Source organism: Lepisosteus oculatus, chromosome 5, assembly GCF_040954835.1.
Source record: "Lepisosteus oculatus isolate fLepOcu1 chromosome 5, fLepOcu1.hap2, whole genome shotgun sequence".
Classification (NCBI taxonomy): Eukaryota; Metazoa; Chordata; class Actinopteri; order Semionotiformes; family Lepisosteidae; genus Lepisosteus; species Lepisosteus oculatus.
In genome coordinates this window covers 39,236,181-39,262,056 of record NC_090700.1, presented here as the reverse complement: position 1 = coordinate 39,262,056, position 25,876 = coordinate 39,236,181, and the positions used below count along the sequence as shown (strand labels likewise).

Here is a 25,876-nt window from a genome sequence, read left to right as displayed (position 1 = left end):
AAGAAGTTTTCATAAGTGTTTCAAATATATTAAACCTTTTACATAGTGTGACTAGTCCTTGAAAAATAATTTATATTTTTAATGAGATACCTCTTTACTGTACCTATTTTATGCTCATTTCCTGCAGTTGTAATGTAGTGTATACTCATAACTGTGGTGAAGAAATTGTAAAGCCCATATCTAGGCAGCCCTGATCACCTTGGTAAGCTTTCCTAATAGGTTACAATGTCCAAAGACATAAAATAGTTCATGAACTTGTGCTACGGCACCAGTTTTAAGACACATCGATGACCGAGCCAGATGTCTTCTGACGCAGTGCCATATTTCCACCCATTATAACTACCACAGATGAGTCCTCCTATCCCATTAAGAATAAAATTCCCATCAAAGTTCAACTAGTTTTACAACAGATCGGGTGTCTAAATTCAAGTGATGGAGATTCATCAAATACAGCTTAGTTCGTTTTGAATATATATGTATAGAATGCAATCATTTTAAAATAATACTTTATTTTACTTTTGAAACAGTGTCTAACCCCATCCCTAACAATGCCTTGACACACATAAAACCAGCATGTTTCTGATCAAAGTCTTCTGTTGTGTGTGTTTAACTCAGATGGGATCCTGGGCAAATTTTAAACCAACTGTGTATTGCGCTTTCAATAGATTATTGTTTTTATTGTGTGCACTACTATAAAGTCATGTTCAGTTATAGTTTCTGTGTTCTGCTGGAGAATGTGAAAATTATGAGGTAAGTACCATTGGTAAAATCAAAGGAAGCTAAGAGAAACTAAATAATTCTCACCCTGGTAGATGTTTAGTAAATATCAGTAAATCAATATGGCTAAGGGAGGGTAAATCTGATGCATTTTTTCAAAAGTATTCAGACCCTTCCTATGGTGTCCCATTTTGTGAAATTACAGAATGGTGCAGACATATTTTTAGACTGAATATGTTCAAAACCCAAATGTTTAAATTGACCCATGATCTCAATATTTAGTGGCGGCTTTTATTGTGCAAATCTCTGTCAACTTTGTACTGTGCACTTACTAACTGCAATTGTTGCCTGTTTTACTTTAGCTCTTTCACATTGCTTGGAGAATGCATATGGACAGCTGTTTTCACGTTTAACCACAGATTCTCAACAGCATTCTAGTCAGGACTTTGACAGAGCTACTTAAGGACATTGACTTTCTTAATCTTAAGCCACTCCAGCAAATTATTGTCACAGTTTTACTGTAGATCTTTAGCATCTAAGATTTCCCTGTATATTTTCCTTAGTCTTGACAAGCTCTCCACTCCCTGCTAATGAGAAGCTGAACTATAAATGAATACAGCCTCCACCATACTTTGAAACTAGGTATGGTGTCGACTGGGTGAGGTGTTGTTTTCACTACATGTAACATTTTGTATTTAGATCAAAATGTTCCAATTTCGTCTCCTCTCACCACAAAACAAATGTTTGCCACATGTTTGCAGTATCACTTAAATGCTCCTTAGTCTTCATTGTTGAATCTTTACTTGAAATTCACTACATGACTGGGGACTTTAAAGAGACAGATGTATTTATTCTGAAATCATGTGAACCACTATTATTGCACTTACAGTAGATAGAAACTCCTCAGCTGATTGTGTGGCTCATTAAGGTAATTTTGTGCACCTAAATTAATCTTGGTTTACCACTCCACAAGGTTTGCATACTTATGTAATCATGACTTTGTTTTTCTTTCATATTAATGATCTAATTATGTATTTCTTTTTGTTTCTTGCTTTGATTGTGTGGGGAAGGTTATGTGTAAAACAAATATTAATTGCAACTTAAAAGAGTCATGACTGCAAGCTTTAAAGCAAAAAAAATGTTTTTTTTTGCAAGGCACTGTACTATACTTGACTGTATATAACATGCTTACTGTATGTGTATGCTTTTGTTTCAGTCATTCAGAACTAGTCCTGGGGGGGCACTGTCTTCTGCTCCTCATTCCCCCCTGGACTCTTAATGTCATTATTGGAATCAGTTGTTCACTTAATTTGTCTCTATTGCCCATGTTTTAGGGTCTGCACTCACTGAGGAGTGAATATCACTGAGTAGGCTGTCTAAAGAGACTACCAAATGTAAAGCAAACCTCTGCTGTAAATTCACTTTTCCCCAACTTATGTATCAATCATCTTGTTTTCATCACTGGGATCTCCCCCTGCCAAAAAAAAATCAATGAAATTTTCTTTCAGTTTTTGTAATACCCTGCCTCCTTTGAGGTTTTTACATCCTGCTATTTTATGCTTTTTCCTGGTTTCTTAATGACGTCTATATTTTCATTCATTTTTTCAGCTCATTTTAGCAGTGATGCCATTTCCTTTATTGCTCGCAGCATCTAATCTGATTCATAGACTTTCAGACATCCCACTCATCTTTAGTGGGTGTCATATGAAGGCATGATGAGGTCACAGAAGCTCGTCCCTCTCAGGACATTGTGTTGCTCCTCTTTACTGAAAAGCATGAATATACACAGAGTGTAGTGATACAGCCTCTATGCTTGAAATAAAAGTCCAGAAGGCAATACACAGACCAACTGGAGTGTGTCAGCATCTCTGTGGGGGTTTGTTGGATATCCCTCACTGTTGCCGTGTGTCTGCATTAGACATTTAATATTACAAATTGGGGAGAAAGTTTAGACAGTGACGTCATTACTGAGGGTTCCAAAGAATTATATCTGAGTGCCTTTTGTTTTGAGTGTATATTGCTGTTTTTTTATTTTTAAATCAAAGCTTTAGAGGCTTTACAAAACAGGAGGATGGTTGGGAAAGGATCCCACTACTTAAATGATACAACTCACAGATTGTGCGTCTGATTTGGGTTATGGCTGCACAGGTAATGTTGCAAATCACAGAGTGCTTTTGAGCGGAGCTGCCAAAAAAGGGGCTGTTTAAATCCATGACTATCAAAGACAGAACATTTTAGATCCTGCATTGGGGGATTTAAAGTCATCTTCTGTTTTCACTGCAGGCAGGGCTGTGTAAAGGTAAAGATTGTAATCATCAAGCTCAAATTAAATATGCCTGATCCCAACCAGTCCTGGCCACATTTCACTCTTGTTTGTCTGCAGTGTAGTGTGGCATGTTGTCTATTCAATTATTATTAACAAATCGTTCATTAAAAACAAGACAATAAGAGTTAACCAATTCTTGGATTTTTTTTAAGACACAGATGTCACTGGGGAAAGCTTCACAACTACTGTACCTTCTTCACACTTAGCCTGTGGCACATCAGAGTCCTTTTCCTCACTAGGTCTCCACCTGTGGCAAGCCCAGTCTTTTGATTTCATGGAAACGCAGACAGGGGACTGAAAGGGTAAATAATTTGACATGCTTTTATATTCTGCAGTCACGTGATGAACAGTTAGCATTTTAATAATTCAAGGACCTTTTTTACTCTTCCACATTCAGCTAAATGTGTCTCACTTCATATAATTCCTGGCCACAATAATTTCTGCTGTCTTTCCATTGTGTAAAATGTCCTTTGATATTCTCTTGTGTTTGAGTCTTACAAATATGTGGATTATCAGAATATAGGATTTTTGAATATATGGCTAATGTGAAGCTTTCATGCCTTTTTGTTTAATCTTATGATTTTTTAATATATTTCAAGGACAAGAAAAATTCCAGAGGTCAGGTTTTCTCTTGGTAAAAATAGAAAGGATAGCCATTTTTATTCTTTCATTTAAATTGACACTCTGGGATTAACACTTGAATCCTTTCTTCAGCTCCTGTGCAGCAATTTTCCTGAAATGAAAAGAAAAAAAGATTATTTTTTCCCAGTTATTCTAAATAAAATTATTTAGAGTGCATGACAATTTAGCAAGCTTTTTAAGTTCTACTTTAATTTTGGCTATTATTCCTTATACTATGATCGAGGCACATTCCTTCTCAAATGTGTATTTTAATTTTTGAAGAGTTTTTCCAGAGTCAGCAGATCTGTTATTTGACTCTTCTTTTAGATGATAAAGAAAGCTGCCCCAGTGACAGTGAATCAATAATCTGGAAGCCGCTACTGTGCAGCTTCGCAGACACATACTGTACTGTAGCTACAATGGCACTTTGCTGCACAGAAACCCACATACATTTTTGTGTGCTTTTCTCCTACAGTGGCCTCCAAGCACTGACATTCACTCCTAGTCTTGGACAGTCACTGACTTCTGGTTTTCATTCCATCCTGGCCTCCTAATGGTTGGAATCGGTTGTTCAATTAATTGGTCTCTATTCCCAAAGTTTCAGTGTCTACTCTCACTGAGGAATAAAGGTTATGTATAAAACGTGATGCACTATGCCAAGCAGTTCTTAGAGATCTAGGGTATTATAGCACAACATTTATCCACTACCATTTTGTGTGCTGCTCACTATAGTTAGTTGAAGAGTTTGCTTAAAAACAGTTTACCTCACTAGCTAATCATTAATACATTTCTACAGACATTACAGAAAATTCTTAAATTTCCAGCATGTCATTGTAGTCACACTTCACTTAAAACAGCTGTAATGTCAAATGTGATATCTATAAGAATTTGAACTTTTTCACTGAAATATCCTTTCTAAATCAAATATAAATCTGTGCCAGATATAATAGACTTTTATTTGAGCACAGTTTAAAATCAACAAGATTATAATTTAAGAGCTATAAGAAAACTTTTCAATGTGGTAAAAATATTATATAAATAGGAAAAGCTATTGGATTTCTATCAATAATTAGATTGAGAATAGAGAATGCATTAATGAACCCAACCTGCGTAATGTTGAGAGGGACTGGGAATGAATGAACATAATGTATATATTCCTCCACAGACAGACTGCATGCCAACTTACCATTCAGTTATTCCTGTGAGATATTTTAGCAAACAAAGGACAGTGCTGTAAGATTTCCTATGGGAAATGTGAGTTTGGCCGGAAGATTCGAACACAGTGCAGATTGATAGTGTCAGTCAGCAGAGATATGAGTGTCATTTAGTGGACGCAAGATCAAAAAAACAGACAGCGCGTCATTCACTTCTTTGATACTGGATCTTATTCAGAGAGCCGCAACAGTGCATCTCTGAGGTTCCTAGACAATAATGCATTGCTGATGTGCTGCGCCGCCTGACGTTTGTTCCTCCCTGAGCCCAGAATGAGACGCTTGGCTAACACAAAAACCTTTCGACTTTTCTCAGACATGTACGTTTTGCAGCCGACCAGAGCCGAAGTGCGTTTTTTTCCAGTACAGTGACTTGTGCGGCTGGAAACAGCTGTGCAAAGTGAATTTGAATCTCTGGCTTGCCTACAAAAAGGCCCAAGGCAGGATTTTAACCCAGGTCTACATATTAAAAAGCCTGGTGCTTTAAAACAGCTCATTAATCTGAAGCCCCATCCTCTGGGTTTTATCACAGGCTCAAGGAAAGAGGGGGCTGTGGTATGTTTTAATGTATTATTATAAATGTTAACCAGAGAAGGGCGACTTTGTTCCACACTGTTGCCAAATTGCCCCAGCTGGGTGTCAGAGCTAAGCAAAGAAAAAAAGTATTCCTACTAATATACATTCAGAAGACAGTGGAGAAGGAAAAAATAAGTTTGTGCTGCATTATTTATCACCCTTTAATCAACTCCAGCTGTGTCAGTAAACAGTTTTATGACGCTTTAATGAAAACATGCTGTTGTTTCTTGTGATCCGCCTGGGCAATCAAATTGCATAATTTGTGTTGTACACTCAGCCACTGTCTTGTAACGTAAACAGTGGCACAGCAACCCTGCACCACCCTTTGTTGTTTGTCTGGTAATCTGTTTTTTCTGTTTATATCGAGACACAAACAGAATATAATTTTCTAATATCTAGTTCAGTTGGGCTGCAGGGTGATGTTTAGACTTTTTTAAAACCACAAGAGCCAGACTCTGGATTCTGTATTCATTTATTTTTTCTGTATTATTCTGTGTGATGACTGCCAGTAATAACCTTTCTTCGTTTTTACCCTCTTTGGATTGCATTTGAAATGCTTCTGTTTTCATATAAAGAATTTCTGCCTGTCTGTCCATTTGTCTCTGTGTCAGTCTGATCAGCCTACATGATTCCTTGTCTTTTGGTCTGACTAGCTATTCATCCCTCTGTCTACAGAGCAAGTTAAGCTAGTGAAGACTGTGTCAAACTCATTTAAAGTCTGCTCTCAGTCTAATTTGACTCAGAAATATACTCTTAACAGTGCCATCATGTAAAGAATCTCCGTACAGTCCCATACTGCACTTACAGTACAGTTAAAGTTCTAAAATCATTTTGTTACAGTAAGGGATAGCCTGAGTACTAGTCCCAAGGTTTTGTGGTATTAGATTATATTTCGATGCCTGGAATACAGCATGAGCTCCTCTTTTCTCCCCTTTCCTTTTTGTCTCAACAGTGTTTTGTTATCTTTTTTCTTTAAGGATCAAGAAAATGAATTGAAAGATTATATAAAAAGTATATCTAAAAATCATGGTAGCCTTTGATGTATTGCTGGATTATTAGTACAGCAAACCTTACCAGTAACCACTGCCTTTTATCAATCCATTATTAGAAAATGGCTTATTCCTGGTGAGCCTTGTGGCAAATCTGAGTCTATCCCAGGATCATAGAGTGCAAGCACACAGGACAAATGCAGGTGATTGTAGAAAAATGGAGCACTGGAATAACATACAAACTCCACACAGATGGTACCCCAGTTTGGAACGGAACCCAAGAGCAGTGTGCTGCATTTTAAATAAATAAATTAATTAATGTTTGTTTGTGTTAAACTTTCTGAATTTAATGTTAACAATAATAGCCTTCTTTCTTTCCCCAGGGAATCATTGTGTAATTGTTTTTTTCTTTCATTTACTGAAAACGTTGTAAAACAGTAATTTCATAGAGGAAATTATAATTAAGTTTAATTACCTGTCAATAGGGATAATTATAAACCTAATTAACCGCAAACTTATCATAAACACATATTTGTAGGAGACTGGTAAGAGTGTTGCAAACGGGTTTCTTTTATATGGTATGTAGGGTAAACATGGAAATAGAGGCTTCTTCCCTAGTGCACTGAAGGATAGGCCAGCGTTGCCAGTTTTGTGTGTTTACTTGAGCTCAAGGCTTACAGAAAAAACAAAAGACTGTGATTCTCTCTCCCAGACTGCATTCCTGTCTGCTGAGATAGACAAAACAACAAACAAACAAACAAACAAACAAACAAACAAACAAACAAACAAACAAACAAACAAACAAACAAACAAACAAACAAGCAAGCAAACAGACAGGCTGTGATCAGCATTGCCCGTGGCTCTGGTTGTGACCGAGCTCTGACAGTGGTGGGGGGGGAATTATGAGGTGGGCATTACAGTGAGTGCAGATACAGTAACACATTCGTTTTTTTTCTCTTCTGACTACAAAGTTCAGTTTCAACCACATGCATTCTGTTTGTATTGCTCAACAGAATGTCAAACAAGAAATGTAAGAATTGTTATTTGATGCTCGTACAGTCGACAATGCTGATTGATTACATTATGATCAGTTGTGCATCACAATACAACCTCTCCAATTACTAACTAATATTGATAATTGTGTGGTGCTATAAGCAAGTAAACAACTCTCATAATAGAAGATATGGGCTAGGATTTGAAAAGGTTTTCAGTAGGAAGTCATACAATAACCAACCCTTAGTAATTTTTCTTACCGGTGCTTATTCCAGACTTGTCCTAGAGATGTTTTTCACTTCGCCAGAAGTCATTTATTTATAGTAATTATTAACTCCCTCACCTCTGACTTTGACCTCTGTACAGCCCTTTTATAATTTGACAACAAAGACAGGCCAGGATATCACTCACACAGCTGTAAATATGCTTTAATCGTTGCTTTCTTAATGTATTTGAAACTTAAATGCAAGTTCTTGTGCATCATTCCATCAGTCCATGGAATATATACAGCATAGAACTTGTTCACTGGGAAAATTATAAAGGCAACTTTTTATTAATACAAATTCATCCTGAATCTTAGCACTTAGCACATTAAACAGAAATAAACATATTTAGCACGTCTGAGAGTGCATGTCACTTTTAAATTCCTGTGTCTGCATTCCTAAAAGAATTAACGCCTTTCTCATCCACAATCCAGCATGAAACTGTGCTGAATTTATGATGCTGTTTCAAAGAACTCATTCATGCTTTTTCGACCATTATTTTACTTCATGCAACAAGAACATTTGGGAGGATCTGTGGTGTTTCATGGATAGGAATGGACTGCCAAACCACCAGAACTGAGGTGAACATCAACTATAGTGCACTTACAGTATATGATATCACTCCTATGAAGAGAAAATTAATCTTTTAAACTAATTCCAATCAGGCTACATCCTGTAAGGAGCAATCATCCTGGGATTTCTATTCTTCTAAAAAATAAAAAGCAAGTTTTAAAATAAGGCATTTCACAGGATACATTACTGAAAAAAAACATTCCCTTTGTTCTGAATACAGACAACAATGTTGTGTTAGATGAAGATCCTAAAATATGGATGATGGGACAAGTTCCAAATCTGTTTTTAAATAAAATATGTTGCATGTTATTGACAATGTATGCCTGTACTAATTTACATCCCATCAGCCATCACTCTGCCTGAAACACTTCTGCAAACATTCTGTTTTGTCAGTCTGAACTCTTAAGGGGCAGAGACTGAAAAAAACAAACAGATGAGGCCGAATTCTTGTGTTTAGCTCAGGTGTGGTCAAGTGCAATTGCCAAGTGTTACCTGTTAAAAAACTCTTCCCTCCACTCCTGGGGCTCCACAGAATTAGCAGGATTATGTGAGCGATGGACTTTTCCTCATTTAGTTAAGCAAGAAACTAAACTTGTTGTGCTAAATTTTATAGAAGAGCTGTGGGTTGTGTGAATTAAATGTATGATCTGCAGATACTGTATTTTATAAAAAAGTTTTAAAAAAACGAATTTACATAGGTGATACATTGTGGGTTGATTTGACCAAAACAAACAAAACAGTGATAATCACTGGTAACCTGCTTCTAATTAGTTTGCAAACTGGTAAAACAGTGTTTATAGCCTAAGTGTTACTACTGTCTGCCTTATATGCTTTCATCAGAACAATTTCCAAGATCCATTAGAAACATGTCTGAAACTAATTTTTTCTGTAGCTACTGCCTCCCTCTGTGGTATAAATAAATCGATTATTTGTAAGTCACGGTCCTGTGGAAAGAAAAGTTCTACCGCACAAAAACAAAAAAAAAGTTTTTGTTGTTATTAGTATTACACTCCGACCTTTGAACGGTTGCTAAGGTTTCTCTCCCCTTTGAGTAACATCTGTCGCTCGCTGGCCGTCACAATGGCAGATGTGGAATTGAAAGGTTCACAGAAGAATATACAGCTCCGGAGCGTTGCGCGCTCCGCCTGCGCGGTTCCGCTAGCGTGCTGCTACCAGCGGCGGGCAGGCAGGGGGAAATGTCGAGCGCACCTGTTTTAGATGAATTACGGTAGACTAAACTGTCCCTAACATCTCCCTAACACAGACACAACCCGAGTAATTCAACACACTGATTTCTCTCCGAACGAGCAGGGGGGACAGACGGGATGCCAAAAACTCGAGGAAGAACCGTCGGGACTTCTGGAAAGCGCTGGCACTAAATAAGAGAAAAAAAAGGGGGGAAAAGTGAAAGAAAAGAACAAGCCGGAGGAGAAATCGAGAAGAAGCTCAGAAAGACTGCGCGCTGTTTTCTCTGTTTTTCTCCTCTCCTACAACTTCCAGGAGCGGAGATCATGCAGCCCCGGCGCTAGTGCACGATTGTGGTTCCGACTTCTCGCCAACTGAGTGCTCGCCTGGAGAGGAAGCGCGTTAACAGGCGGCTAGCGAGGACTGGGGAAGACCATTGTCGCAGAAAGTAATGATCGTGCAATATCACTCTTAGATCAAAGGTTTCTTCTTTTTCACTTTTTTTGTGGGGGTATTCCGTTGCCTTTTTTCATCTTGTCTGGGGGGGGTGGGGTGGGGGTGTCGCCGGGACATTTCTCTAGCCGGGAAGGGGAGCAAGTCCACATGGTCCTGCGGTAGCGTGGAAAGTTTCCGAACAGGTTGAATGATATATTTTGATTATTGTCTTTCATTTCTTCTCGTGCCATTTTTTGGTTTAAGAAATCCCATTTTCAGTACTTCTGAAGTGAATAGTTCAGCGCGTTTAGGGTCCGAACTTGTCTTTCACAGTTTTGACAGGTGAAGTTCATTTAAGACTGATCATTTCATAACGCCGCAACAACGTGGTCAGCCGGTACTATTAGCAATGCAATGTGTTAACTATTAATGAGGGATAAGAAGCGGGATTTCAAACCTCATTTTATTGCCATAAGTAATGCTGAATGACTGGTTTGGTTTATGATTAATGTATGTACTTCGGAAATCTTTTAACTTTTAATTGTTGTATAACTTAAGTCGATACAGTTAAGTTTTTCTGAAACTTTACGGTACAGACTTTTAAAAAAGTACAGCTGTTTTAACATTGCAGTTCCACGGCCGTAGTGATAACTCATTAAGGTAATTGCGAAGCGGAGCCTGTTATTCGAAGTGGCGTTTTTGTCGGTAAAGCTTAATTTTCAGTCGCTCTCGATTTTAAGAGATAATGTGGTCACCTCTTCATCAAGATGGCTTGGATCGTGACCCCATGCGTAAAAAAAATATATTTTTTAAATCGTTAAAGCTTTCTCAACTAACGTTTGAAAAGTCACAGTGAAGTATACATATTCGAAGACCAGGAGCAAGAAGAGGTTTATTGGGATTTGTTCTGAAATCTGTGTCAGTTTCACTAACAGACGATTAAGAACAAAACCGAACGTCAGACGTGTTGCTTTCATTTTGACGCAAACTACAGGGCAAGCATTGCCCGCTGTAGACTTTTTGAGGATACCAGTGGGGGAGTGGGGGTCCAGTTTTTAGGATTTGTCGTAGCTGGAAGGTATCAGAATTGCCTCAGTCTTTAGAGGTCGTGACCTGTTTGAGAAGACTTGAGCATTTTCCCTGTACGAGTACTTTCCTGACTTTGTTACTATGTGCATTGTTTTCGCCTCAAAGCTACTAGACACAATAGAGAAGGCCCGAACGGGTACTTTCTTTTGGACTATATTGCTAAACTGGATTCCGATATAAAACAAAAACATTTATAAAACCTCCAAAAAATTAAAATAATAGAGGATCATAATGTATCTAAAATTGAAGAAAATTAGTTTTTTTATTAACGTTTTAGAAATATACATTTTAAAACGGAAACCCTTATCTTGAGTTGAATAAGTATCCAATTTTAATTTTTAAATATTTATTAAAAGTAGTTGCAAAACAAAATGTATTCCCGTGTCCGCTCCTCTTTACGACGAGAGTACAGGTGTTTAATTTACAGTTTTAGTGTTTTGAGCGGGACTTGGGAGTGTAGTTACTTATTCACACTAATGTGCCGTCAAATAACTCATTCTTTTAAAAACATGAAGTATATAATAAAGTAAGCGAACACAACAATCAACAGACCCAACTGAGTAGCGGTGCGGTTGTAACCTTGTAATTCTATGGAAGAATACAAAATAAAATATCCTCTTTCAGACCTTTTCTGAAAGGAAAAAACGCAGCTTACAATTTTTTACTTTTATCTACGACAGACATTTTTTATTCTCATAGTAACAGAAAGTTGCGAAACCATAATACTTTGTTCCAAAATCACACGACTTTTTGATCAATGTCCCTTTTCTATTAAATTGCAAAAATAAAATTGATGAAAAAATAAAATGAATACGTAAAAAAATTGTTGGATGGGTATGCTCTATGAGTGAAAATGAGTGAATTTGAAAAACATTCTGAATTCTGTTGCTATATTTACAGCTGTAAATTTCAAATTCTCGTCTTGCTGTAAAGAGATTTTTACTGCGGTTCCGCTGCAACTATTTGTTACTTCCGCGCCACAGCAATTCTAGACCACCTTTTCTTGGGAATTAATCGGATGAAATAATTAATAAACATAAATGGATTTATTATCGCATAATGCAGAGAAACTGATTCACGTGGTATACAAGACGCGCGCAGTTCACGCACTTTTTTGCGGTTGTCTCGCATTTCTTAATCAATTAAGCACCTTGGAAGCCCAAGACCTTTTGGGATAATTTCAGACAATTGTTTTTCCGCTTGTAAAATAAGTGGAACACGACAAGACTTTTTTTAGTTCGTGTAGAATGTCTGTGTGCTGTTTTATTTATTTTAGAAAAAAATGCTTAGGCAATGTTTGCTAGACTCCACTTTCTGTAAACATTTTTAAGTCCGAAGTTTGTAATTACTTTTATTTATTTACTTTGTTGAAGGATGTGTTTGGAAATTCAGAACAGGATGTCTAAAGTTATTCTTTTTAAAAAATGTATGTACAAAAACAATAATGCAGATTTTTTTCCAAGTTGGCACATAACGTGTATATGTAGGTAAGAAGAGCATGCAGTGTTAAACATAATTTGAGTAAAAACTAGAATTTATACACCGTGAAAGTACAAAAACGTCACTTATTATTGTATGCAATTATCTGTTTTAGGATTCCTTTAAGATCTGTCCGCATGGCATTTGGAGAATGACATAGGTGTTATTAAGGTTTGATTGATGACAGACAGGGACCGTTTACCCCACTGGTATTATATTTGGAGCCTTTCGCAGTTTCGCAGTACAAACGCTGTTATTGCTCAACATGAAGGTGATTTCAGGATGGGAACAGTGAAAGCGTTTACAGTAAATGAAATTATTTGAATTTAGTTGGGTAGATTCCTAGTTCAATTTTAAAGCGTGTATTGTGTGTGGATAAAATAGTATTTCATTATTTTATTTGCAAATCTTTTATTTATGTAGGCTATGGTGCGCATGTATATGTAAATTATACCTCGCTTTTAATGTACCTAACAAGGTAGGGAATAAGTCTTAATTGCCCTCTCCTCAAGTAACTATTTTTTAACATCAACAGGAGCAAACTGTCAAGATGTGATTATTCTATTTTTCAGTAAAAAGGCAAATAATCTATTTAAACCACCCAGGTGTTTGAGTGAAAGAAACACTGTATTACACCATTTACATTTCAGCAATTATTCTTCTTAAAGGAATGTTTGGCAGATATAATGCCTTTTTTTCTGAAAAATGCAAAATGAACTTATTTAAAATATTTTTAGCCTGTGTAATAGTCTTAAACCATTAATATTATGTGCTATGGAATTTTCTGTGATTACTTCTATCTAGTTTGTACTGCTTCAGAAGGAGCTGAGTTGTAGATCTTGGGACTTAGGCTTAGATATTTTTTAAAAGGGAATTCTACCAAAAGACAGATTGCACCCTTTACTAAAAAGGCCCTAATAACAAATCCCCTTATCAAATACTTCCAGACCTTCTTAAAAAATAATACGAGGACTGCTTCCTTCAGATATAGATTAACCTTTAATGATTGCTATCTGAGAAATAGGTATTTAGAAATAAGGTCGATCTGTGGTTGTGTAGCTCTTAAGAGTCAGAACAATACAGGTGCTGCTCAGGAATGTATCCCAAAATATTCTCTGGTTTTGCCTGATTAAGAAGTGGGATGTTCTATGTGGCAGGGAATCTCTAAAATAGACAGGGTGTTAGAAGCAAATTCCAAAATTCGGCAAATGCCGTTCAACTGGGAAAGTTTATCCAGGAGCAGGGCCTCATGGGCAAAAGGGAATGTTCACGTTCCACTGAATAGTGACACTGCAAACAGCAGTCTGTCCTTCTTTGTCTCTCCTGCACGTCTGTGGAGCTGTAACCTGCAAAAGCTAAACCTTTTGCTTAGCAGCCATCCTGTTTATTAAAAAGTGTGGCTACATTCTTTTCAGAGCCCCTGCTGTTTTCAGTGTGCAGTATTTTTAATGGCTTGTTGATGTGCTAATGAGGAGTCATCCAAGTGTTTGTACTTCTTAATTTTTTTGTCCTTCTTTATGATTTCCTTCAGTGCTTTAAAACTATTGTGCAGTGTCATTTTTTACGGTGATATCCAACTATGGATGTGAAGCAATTGAACAAAATAAGGAAAAAATAATTTCAGCTGTTTTGAGATGTGCTGGAGCTGGGATAGGGTTCCAAGTGTTGGATGTTTTGAGCTAAACTCCGGACAGACACCTGAGCCTGCGACTGTGGGGGAAGAATGTGTATGATCTTCAAGGACGGTAAAAAGAAGATGCTGGGTTTTTCAATTTTTTTTAAACCATCCACTGATTTGCACCTCAAGCTGTTAGCTTTGTTGGAAATGAGGTTTACCTTGGTTTGATCCAAGTTCTGTCCATAGTCATTCCTGGGGTGTGCCTGCTAGCCAGCCCAGCTCCCACTCAAAGGAGACGCGCTTTGCTGCGAGCTTCCTGATTTGAGACGGGATCCTGTCGGGCAGGCTGGATGGATCTGTGGTTTCAGAGGTCGTCTTATCAAGCTTTAAACAAATGAGCCCTGTAGTGAGCTTTTTTTTTTAAACATTTTTTGGTATTCTTATCACTACTGCTCAAAAATGACAATGGATGCAATCTCTCTCAAAGTTTTTTCTTAAGAAGATCGTTTACACTGGATCTTAAGTGCAGGTTTTTCACGTAAGACTTGAATTTAGGTCAGATGATATATTCAAATAAGTTTCTTATGATTTGCTGCATTTTTACTTTTGGATTAAATGATGTGTGCATGTTTTTTTATTTTCAAATTAGAAATGTTACCCTGGGAAAGGTTAAACTTCCTTTCGATGGCGATGGCTTTTCAAAACAGTACCAGTTGTAGTGGACTTTACTAGAAATTTGAATCCATTTCTGTGAATGTCAATTAAAACATATGGCTTTAATTGAAATTGTTATTCAGGATTTTGACGGGCTGAATTTTTTTGGGGGGAATAATAAATTACATTTTTAGACAGTGAGGGCTGTTTTTATTTTTGGTCTTTCAGTCCTGTCATTTTAAGCTCTGTAAAACCATGAACATGAATTTAGTATATTTTCTGTTTATGCAATTGCAGGAAAACCAGAATTGAGTTTTTTTATACTTTAGAAAACCCTGCATAGTTAAGAAGAACAAAAAAAGATGAAAAAATCAGTTGTTTAATCCAGCAAAGTCCAATTAATCCTATTAAAACAACAAAGGTTTTCTGCTGGGCTGGGAAGGGAAGGGTGAGGACTGGAGCATTAGGAGTTGTTTTTTCTAACCTGTACCCCACTGTCATATGCCTACTGAAAGATGAAAGCTGTAGTGCGTTTGGAAATATCTTTCGGAGTCATCTCTTCAGATTGACCCCATGAACAGAAAAGCACTAGCAAATAAAAGGAGAAAAGCTGAAAGCTGATGTCTTAACATTACAGGGAACAACAACAACAACAAAAAAAACAAACATTCAAAACATAATTTTGCCAGAAGATATGTTAAATAGGAATTAGTGCTAGGGAGCCCTCTCAGTTTTGGTGCAGTTTTTCTGTGATTAAAATGAAATCTGTGTGATATCCTTCTTTTGGATTTTTTTAGAAGAGATGTTTTTTCTTATGTAGATGCAGGCTTCATACTAAAGTGTTTAGCAAGCTATCATGCATAAATCTTTTTTTTTAGTTGTGATACACTGTGCAGTATTTCTGTTTGTTCACACTCTTTGTGGTAGGACAGAGTTCTCTGTTCTATAGAAAGGTGATTAATGGATGAAAGTAATGGAAAGCTGTATAAAAAAACAACTGAAAAGAAATTCCTGCCTTCTGATGTGCAGAAGAAAGTATTGCAGAAACGTGGTGTGCCCACTGGATGGAAATGACAGTATGTTGGAGTTAAGGGTGTTGGTCATTAGTCTTAGCGTCCATTAGCTAAACTTCCCATGAGAGAAATCGTAGAATTGAGTTGGTAATTCAGTTTACGGACTGTAATTAAAAATGTTGTTGCAGAGACAGGTTGAAATATTTTTGCAGCATCTTCTGAGCTTTGTTTCCAGTTCTCAAGTACAAAACCGTGCTGAAACAAGTTAGTGCTTCTTGACATAAAGATCTTTATGGAGTAAAGAGGGTGCAGAAGGAAACTTTTTTTCTTCTTCTTAACTTTGCCTTCAGAATAGGAGACGTACATGCAAAGGCTTATTTTGTCTGTGAAATTCTCGCTTTTGAAACTAAAGTTATGCGACACTTTTAAAAATAAACTGCACCTCTCTCCTTTCTCTCCAGATTTGCCACAGCGAGTTTAACCTTTCCCAGTGGACCATTTCTAATATAGATTTTTTTGTGTGTTTGTAGAAGTTGACGATTTTGCAGTGATCAATGAACAGGGTGATATGTCTCTTCAAGAATGGTTTCTTTAGTCAGAAGCTGATCCCAGCGGTCACTAGATTCACTTTTGCTAACTTTGCATTACGTTTGACAGCTGTATTTGCGTTATGGATTTTCTTTCAGTCTGCCTTTTTTTATGAGATCCTCATAACGCTGCTTTCTGTGTATTTTAATCTTCAGAGAGCAAAGGCGACAGGGTGTGAGGGCTTGCAAAATTGGGACATCTTGTGCTTTGAAGAACGTAGAGGACATTAGTAAAAAATGAAATGGAAATACAAAGACGAGAACTCTAGAGTATACATATTTTCAATTCAGTTTATGTCTTATGAAGATGCTGTTATCCTTTAATTTCAAAGAGAACTCAAAATATATTCCCTTCAGCAAGAGATGTGATTTCAGTAGAGAATCTGGGAAGATCTTCATTAGAAATTTGTTTCTTGTTTTTATGGTGGCCACCTAAATTCTTGTCAACTAAATCATGCATGCTGTTTAAATCCTAATCCAGTGACAGCTGCAGCAAACTCAGACTTGTGTTCCTTTGGGACATTTGGGCACTGTAGGGTTTGATAAATCCTCCGCTCATTGGGTAATCATATAAGTAATAACCATATAAACTCATCTACGTTTCATTGGCACTACCTGGATTACTAATGAAATAATGGTGTTGTGTTATGTATGGTACTTGTGATGGCCAACACAGGATGTCTACTGAAATAAATAAATCTGACAACTTTAAGGACTGTATTGTTATATGTCAGCAAACTCAAGGAACAGATATTGTATATTTGCCATGCGGACTGAGTGGCAAAAGAGGCTGTAATAATCAAGCATCTAGCTCAGATTTTGATTGAACCCAGAGTTCTGCCCTCTGAAGAGATTCAAAAGGACAGGAGCTGTAAGACTATGTGCTGGTGTGTTGTGGTGGCCTTTCAGTGCACTTCATAGTTGGGAAGTGCTTTGCAAAATTTTGTGAACTGTAGCATGTGTGCAAAAATCCAGTTGCACACTAAGCACCCTGCTGTACCTGCTGTGTTGCCATGAGGAGCCGAGGATGCACAAAACTTGTGTAATTACTGTTTGTGTGCAAGACTCGCGCAGAGTGTCTCGATCTCTCGCGCTGTTGGTACCAGCTGATCTCCTGCCAGAGATTCAGGGCTTGTTGCTTTATCATATCAGACGAGTTTAGAGTTCAGCGAGAATGTTTTATTAGAGCGGACAGTCTACATGTCAGCAAAAATTAACATGCTCTGAACCAATCTGGGGATGAAAATATTGTCTGCAGCCTACAACTGTTAACATTCAGGATGACATTGTCTGGGAATCTAACACAGATATGCAAATACTGAATCACGCTCGCTAGGGTACATATATAGCAATTAAAATGATTATATCTTTTATTCAGATGACAGGTTATTGTGATTCCATTATTTTAAAAATATTTGGAACTAAGTACGTATATCTAAATTTTTACTCAAAACTGATATTATTTTTTGTGTTTTTTCAGCTATATAAAAGGTTCATAAATGTGCTAATCTCTGTGTGTGAAATAGATTACATTATAATGCCTTAGGAATTTAAAACCCTGTATTAAAACTGTCAGTAGAAATGAATGCTTAGATGATGACTTTTAAGTCTTTTTTTCTTGTTGAAGTGCGAGACAATTGAAGTTATTTTATTTGCCAAACTGATATTGTTCAAATATTAAGTGGATGGCATTAGTTAATTGTGCTGTTGATAACATTTAATTTGCAGAGGTAGGGGTGTACAATAACAGCCTTTTGTGGTATCCTTTATTCCCATCAAAAAAATGTATTCCTTGTCAGGTGAAGGTGAAGGCATTGCTGGCTGAAGTACATCTATTACTGCATTTTTCAGCCTTGTTGCTTAAATAACTATGTGGCCACCCCTACCCTCCCAAACAAAAACACCTTCATGGCCAGTTCTCTCTACACACTATAGATCCCATAAATGGGAATGAAAGCAGCCCCTGACTGTTTGGACATCAAGACTGCCGGCTGTTTTGTGGTTACTGAAAGCGTATGACATTTGTAAAAGGATTTAAAATCTGCAGCGCTCTTTCCTCAAAAAATTATTGTTGTGAACCCAGTAGATTACAGTGTCTACTCTGAGGTCCTTCACAGGAGGGAGAATTAGCTCTAAAATAACCTGAAGTGCACTAAGGCTCTGAAGCCGGTATTGTTTTAAGGACCCAAAAAGCACACAGCTGAGCTATATTCCAGGAGAAAGGTGAGGCTAATTGTATAGTCTACATCTGTCTTGTGTGTTGATGGCTTTAAGGTGTTTTTTATTTTTCGTTTGAAAATCCGGAAATGCATTCCTTCTTTATGAAATTCAGGTGAATTTTGGCAGATATTCGCTATCTGTCGTCTACTGTACTGAAGTTAGCCATGTAGCAAAATTACCTGGAAGGGACAAACCTCAAAATTGGAAGGTTTAATTCCATTATTATGTTCTGCAGTGCATAAAATAACTCTTCCAAAATATGACCCTGGTGGAAAATAGACTCCTACAGTATATCCCCCATGTAATACTTATAAGTAAGTATAGGAGTACCGTTCAATAATTTTACGTCTGGAATTCAGATGTTATTTGAATGTTATGTTTGTTTCTTTTCTTTTTACATGTCGTTCATACTGGAATAAATCTAAAACATTAAAAGTGACCTGTGCATAAAATAAATGCAAGATAGCACATGTACAAATGTATTTTACATATATACAGTATAAACTTTTGGGAGATTTAAGTCTTTCTCTTATCAATCATACAGTCTCTTCAGTTTGTTTTTTTTTGGGGGGGGCACAGTTTCAATTTATTTTGTTCACTTATTTTCAACTGTATATTTTTAGCCAGTATTTACACTATACAGCCTTTAGAATTTTCAAAACACCCACAATGCTGTTGTGATTTTCAGGGGTTTTCTATGATCCTGACAGAAAATCATGAGCTCAGTTTATTTCTGTTTTTTTCATTTTGTTGCAAAGAAGTAAGACATCTGCGATCCCGTCTTTCGTTTTTTTTCTATTGGATAGATTTAATAAACATATAAAGGGGTCCTTTTCATCATACAGTTTAAACACTCTAAGCAGCTGGATAAGTTATCTGCTCACCATTTATTTTATTTTCTATTTGGCTCAATTTAGTTTGGGAATCTGTTCTGCATGCAAGTTGAATAATCTTGACTTAACCTTAAGACTATGTGGGCTGCCTGTTAATAATACATTTGCTTAGATTTAAAGGTAACTTGAAAACAATGCAGTCTTCCATCAATTTCTGTATTAAATTAGTCCTTATTTTGCCCTTGAACCTTCTTTTGAAAGGGTTAGCATACCTCAGTCAGCAAAGGAATGTATATTAAAAGCATTTTTTATAGTTGGTTTTGAAGAGAATGGAAATAATATCGGCCTTATGTTTTGTAACATTAAAGCTTTAGCTCATCATTCTTTAAATTTGTCTTTCCTAAAATGCATTTATTTGCTACATTTTGTGAACATTTCTCAGCTACAGATGATGAGCTATGAAAGCAATGTGCTATTTGTGTTCTAGGAAGCAATTTTTGAAAAGAAACGTGTACATTAATGGTTTTCATATCTAGAACATAAGCTCGCTGCATATGGAAAAGCAGATCTCATTTAGAACCATTTGTATTTTGGACATAAAGAAGGATCATGAGGTTCTAGCTATCGGTCCATTTTATCTAAAGGCTTCAAAATTAATTTAAATTAAAAATTGCTGATTTCGTAAATGTCGTTTACCGGTGACCACGCAACGCATGTAGTGTAAGATGAAACTTTAAAGACTTTTTGTCTTCAGCTGTTTTTTGACTCTCAGTAACTATGGTGTGCACATTGTAACCTGCATGCTCTGGACTTAATTGCAAAACCGCTAAAGTTTTGTGTGGAAGTCTTAGTGGACAAAAGGTAGGACCGTAGCTTCCAAAATGTTTTGCTACTTGTTTTTTATGGAAAGCTGCTGGTAAGAGATTTTTTATCAAACCAACACGAAGTTTTAGTTTTTTCAGGGAAATAGGGCAACAGAGCAGAGACATTTTTAACAGATTTCTGTGTTAGGTCTAAATTGGATTTGGTAAAGACCTTTGCTCAGGATGCGGTTGTCAAGTATGGAGTTAGAGTAAATAAATAAACACAGCCCATTATTTACAAGCTTTGATTTGAGTAACAAGGAAGTTATAACTGGTTAAGTAATTGTCATCCAAGCTCCTTCTTTCATTTTTCCTCTATTTTTTTAAGACTGAGGTTTCTTTTGATGTGTAACAATTTGCTAGTAATGGAGAAAACATAAACGTAGTTTTTTTTCTCTTTCAAGGACTAACGACATTTATTACCGAGCTTTAAAAAAACCCATTGACTCTTGGCGAAACAGGCTCGACAATACCAGCGGATTCGCATGGAAAACCGGTCTGTACCAGCGGATAGTGAAGGTCAGTTTTATTTCTTGCGACCTGTATCAATAATTTCTATTCCCTTGGTTTTAATTATTTTGGCATTGTGAAAAAGGTCAGGATCAACTGCCTTGTGCCGACAGTGAGCTTTTCTTTCAGGAAAGGAACATTTAATGAAAACCTGGCATCCTCCAGCTAAGAGAGAGGCAGAGACGTATATCGTCAGGCATTTTTCTAGTGTTTTGTCAAAGTTTGCCTTAAACTTTCCGAAATCCCTGCTTCTGAGTGCATCTCCTGGGTTCTCTGCTAAAGAGCCCGGAGACAGCAGTTTTGTATTTGCTGTAAGTATGCTGTCACCATTATCTCGTGAGGCTTTGCAGTTAGAGCTATTGGTTTCCATCCGCTGGCTGGAAGCAGGCCGTCGTAGTGCTTATATACCATGGGTAATTTCAAAAACACAGCTTTGACTTCTCCTTAAATGCCATCTTTTCATCCCCTCCTCAAATAAAATTAGCCGGTCCTGTGGAAGATCGTTTTTCAGTGGCTGAAGTCTGTGGTTTAAGACTTCCCTCTTCATTTATTAGGTTATTGTCAGTGTAAAACAGCTCTGCAATTTGACGGCTAATGGGACGTGGTTGCTTTTAAAGTAACAGGTTTGAACCCGAGAACAGGAGGTCAAGTTCAACCCTGAGGATATTTTCTATTTCGCTTTCCCTGATTTTAATAGCATACCCAATGGGGACCAGGGAAAAGGAGTAATTTAGCATCCCAAATTTAAATTTCTTTTTCTCTTCCACAGGGTTAATTGCGTAGGAAATTGATAGTTCTTTTCAAGTGATTGCGGACGCATAGATTTGAGTTCCTGCTGTGCTAGACCACAGTAGTTCCCAGTCAGACGCAGTGACATTTCTTCTTTGAAAAATGAAAGGGAGGGGAAAAATATCTGGGAAAAATGTTAGGTACTGGGATCTGTATTCAAACCAGAGTTAATTGTGACTGATCGTAACCAGCAGTCTTTTCTTCTTTAATCTGTGTTACCTGGTCTTTTAGTAAGTTAACTAATCAGGCTAATTGAGCAACCTTTTCTGTCTTGCCTTCCCTTCTGTGCCAGGGAGAGTTGCACCACACAGCACCTGCCATGTCTGAAAGTATTTATGACAGTTGATCTTCCTGGCTTATGGGAGAGAAGATGAAACTTCCCAAATTTACATCCTCCAGCATTAGTGAGATAGTGCATCTCCAGGCAAGATATTTTACACTTTCTGTTCTTCTCCCTAATGAGCTAATCAATCTGGATTCTTATGAAGGAGCTCTGATCTATAGATCACTACATGTCTTAACATTTCATTGCCAAAGTGGCACTGTTATTGTTGCACCTCTTTAACAAGGGAATCTCAGGTTTTTTTTTTAACTCCAAAATGTTAGCGGCAGATTCTTTCACTTTTCTCAAATTCAAACTGAAAAGCCTGCTTATATATTAGAGCAGACCTGAACTCAATGAGAAAAACAGTGTTTCCTACAAATGGTTAAATGGTTCTGGCTTGGTAAATATTATTGAGTGTAAATGCAATCTTAATAAAAATGTACAAAGAAACCATGTGGACAGACAAGTTCAGGTTTCAGAAGGGAGCAGCACCTAAAGAAAATCTTGCTGCTTTGCCCTTTAAAGTTTCTGTTGTGCCTGCGTGTCTTGTGTGGTAGCTGTGGGGAGTGTGTATGAACGTTTTATGACACACCCTGAATGATTAGACAACATGAGTTGCGATTGGAGCCTACGTGCATTACCACACAGAGTACCTGTCAATATCGACAGTTAATAAAAAATGCTCTGTCAATTGTCGTATGTCATATGTTGTATATCGATGTCTGTGCAGGTGCTTTCTGTGTGCCCCAGGCGAAACTGGAATATACTGTGTGTAGTAAGGTTGTGTGCTAAATACTTTAACAACAGTGCTCTGGATGTTACGGTAAATGAATCACAGTTTGGCAAGTGATACGCTATTGATTGGTAAGATTGAACAGTGCTGGGAGCACTTTCCCTTTTAAACAATGTTAGCTTCAATAGTATTGTTATTTTTTAATCTCTTTTTCTGAATGTTTAGTCTGTATAAATTGAGATAAGGCTTTTTTGTTTTCCAAGGTTGTCTAACCAAGAGTTTGGAATGGCAACATATACAGTAGGTCAAATTAGAATTTAACTCTAAAGGTTGCAGCACTGGTCAAACCTTCATCTGTTAATGATTCCTTTGAAATTATCCTCATAAATAATGTGTTCGTGATGTCACCTTTGCTTAGAGATAGTTTGTTATCATTTGGCTTTTTAAAATAAGAATTGAAATGAGTTATATTTCAGAGAGGCATGAGGTCTCGAACTCCCCTGAAGAGAGATGGCTAATGAGTCTGTATTATACAGTACCTGTCTGTGATCTTTACCCGTTTAACTTCTCTGGATGGAATGACTGCCTGATCATTGCAGTTCATTGGCCGTTGGTTCCTCCTCTGAATCCACTGTCAATGCGGACAATTCTGAACAGTGGCTTGGTGCAGCTTTCCCTCTCCAGCAGCATAATCATTAATGAGAATGAATTTAACAAGAGTGAGAGATCTTTTGGGTATAGCACAATTTATCAGGAAGGCGTAGGCTTTGAAAAAAAAAAAGAGGCCCTTCAAAGAAATTCTATTCTTCTTATTTTTAATGTATGATGAGACACTGAAAAGTTTTTATAACGTCATGCTGTCTGAACAGTAGAGAACAGAGGAAAACGTCTAATCACTCTTCACAGAAAAATGACTTCCAACGAGATTTAATTAACTGATAAGAGGGGCTTCAAATTAATTTTTCAAGGATGTTAGATTTTGATTAAGAAACTCCTAAAAGAAATAGACGAATAATCAATTTTTTAATCAACTTACTCAAATGGTAACTGGTTAATATGGTAATTCTGACAATTAGAGCAAATATTGTAGTGCCGCAGTTTCAATGCATCCCCTTAACGGAATTATAATATCTTTACATCTAATTATCATGGTTATTTAATTTTTTTTTGTCTGGCTACCTCTCAATTTCAGTATTCATTTTTCTTCTTATTATTAAGAGTTTTATTCAAAATTAGAAGTTCGGAACCTCAATAAAAGGAAACTTTTTCCAATGAACTCTGATTCTGCACTGGCAGAGATTCCCTGGTGGGCAGACATTGAAAAATGACAGAAAAAGAAAAGTTTAAAAATGAATCTTAAGTTCTTTCCTATTTAAAAGCAGAAATGGTTGCCAGTTTTATTAAGATTTGAATGTATTTTTCTAAAATGATTTCACTTAGAAAATGAGTTAATGATCGCAAGCTATTATTAAGAAGGCTGGTACCAATTTTCTTCAACAGATCTAAGAAATTATATTAGATTTTTTAATATTTATTTTATATTTATATATGGTCGGCTGGAGGTCTATGAAAGTGCATTAGTGGAGAAATGAAAATTCTCTAGTGCTGCATAATTAAAGAAATATCGGTGTTAAATGGCTTTTTAGACTTACTCTTTGAAAAGAACAGCTTACTGAAGTAATCTGGGGTAATTTGCTCTTTCAGAAGGGCTTCCTGTGAAGGGCTGGTGATTGAGCGCGAGGGACATGACAGTACCTGCGGGGCTCGCCGCAGCTGGGGAGGGCCCGGACTTGATGGGCACCTTCCAGTTGAAGCGCTCGGATCACGTTCCTTTCCCTTAGAGAAACCCGTGGTCAGCACAGCGCGTTTGTGTTTGGAAAATTGTCTTCACTACACCTGCTTCAGAAACGTTTTTTTGCATATTCTGACCTTTGATAACCTACTTAAGCTTTGCAGCAGAGACTAGAAAAGCGTCGTATTTCTTCTCATAATGCTGATGACCCCTGGGGATTGCTACATCCTTTCTTTTCTGTTTTGTAAAGTAGTACATTTTTTCGCAATACAATTGCAAAAACAAAACTTTATTTTTAGGGCGGGCTTAAAAGAAATATTCAAAGCATGTTTGTTTGGCCTGGAGCAGTTTCTAGGAAAGGGATGGTGCAGCTTTGCTATGCAGAAGAGTTTTTTCTTTTAAATTCACACGTGGAAGTGACTGTGTAGCTTTTAAATAGCGCAAACTGGCAAAAACTCAATATTGAACGTAGATATTCAATTAGCAAAACTCATTAGCAAAACTTGGCGTTTGTTGTTTTTTTTTCTTTTTCCTGGCTCCGAATCAATGGCTTTGATATGCTAATTAGCGAGTAATTTAATTTCAAAAGGCCGCAATTAACAGCGCAGTTGTGGACACGATGAAGTTAAGCAGCGTAATCTAATTTGCATTAGTAACGAGCGGGGAGTAATTAGGGGACTAATTAGACACTTCAGACAGCACTTGTGTTTACTTTCTTAATGAAGTGGAGTTTTTTCAAGGGAGAGTGAGCGAGCTTGGCACCAGCGTCGTGACAGGAAGGCTGGCACTATAGAGAGAGTGGCATATGGCTTACAGATTCTCTCTAATGACACAACTGGTACCCGCCAGATTATGGCAGATGACATGTGTCATTGGCCCATGGTCTGATTTCAAGTACCAATCAAACAAAGTCGTTTTAGCTCATTAACAGATGCAACTGGAAGTTCACACTCACATTGACCGTGGTACTTGTCATGTACACAGTAAGGTATTATACAGTGTGTGCAGAAATAGGTCTTGGAGCTTAATTAAATTGTTCGTTTTTCTTACATACACAGTGCAACTTGTTCCTAATCACCTCTACCCCTAGGTATCAGTTTCAATGTGCGATAATGAGAAATAATTAAAGAGTTCTTATACTGCCTAAAGTTATTTAATAGGTGTTTTTTTTTCATCTTTTTTAAAATCGAAGTAAATCTTGCAGTTGTGGGCTCTTGTGCTGCTTTTGAGTCTGTGTGCTTTTGCTATCCGAGAGTTCCTATCATTTAGAAGTGACAAACGTTTTCTTGAATGTGGATGTTTGCTGCCATCCTTGGGACAGGAGTAGAGTTAGAAATTAAAATGAGACCACAAAAACTTTTCATCCCTTTTTCCTATTCAACAGAAAGTAGTTACTTTTATAGACTGGGAAAAACACAAGCTTAAAGAAAAAAAGGCTCTTGCGCTCTCGTTTACAGAAAGTTGGTCACTATCAGCTTTCTG

General features: G+C 37.1%; 1 protein-coding gene across 11 annotated transcripts in view; it reads left to right on the top strand.

Moving 5' to 3' along the window:
- Nucleotides 1-25,876, top strand: part of foxp4 (forkhead box P4) — a 281,713-nt gene that overhangs the window by 134,169 nt on the left and 121,668 nt on the right. For 2 of the 11 annotated variants that reach the window (XM_015342586.2, XM_015342578.2), the window contains exon 1: nt 9,418-9,936. The exons of 2 other annotated variants lie outside the window; for them this stretch is intronic. The gene's annotated coding sequence lies outside the window, so the exon portion shown is untranslated. Of the gene's footprint in view, nt 1-9,417; nt 9,937-10,071; nt 10,093-14,134; nt 14,631-20,649; nt 20,765-25,876 lie in introns of those variants that run through there. 7 more of the 11 variants (XM_015342587.2, XM_006628461.3, XM_015342582.2 and 4 more) reach the window with 6 other exon arrangements.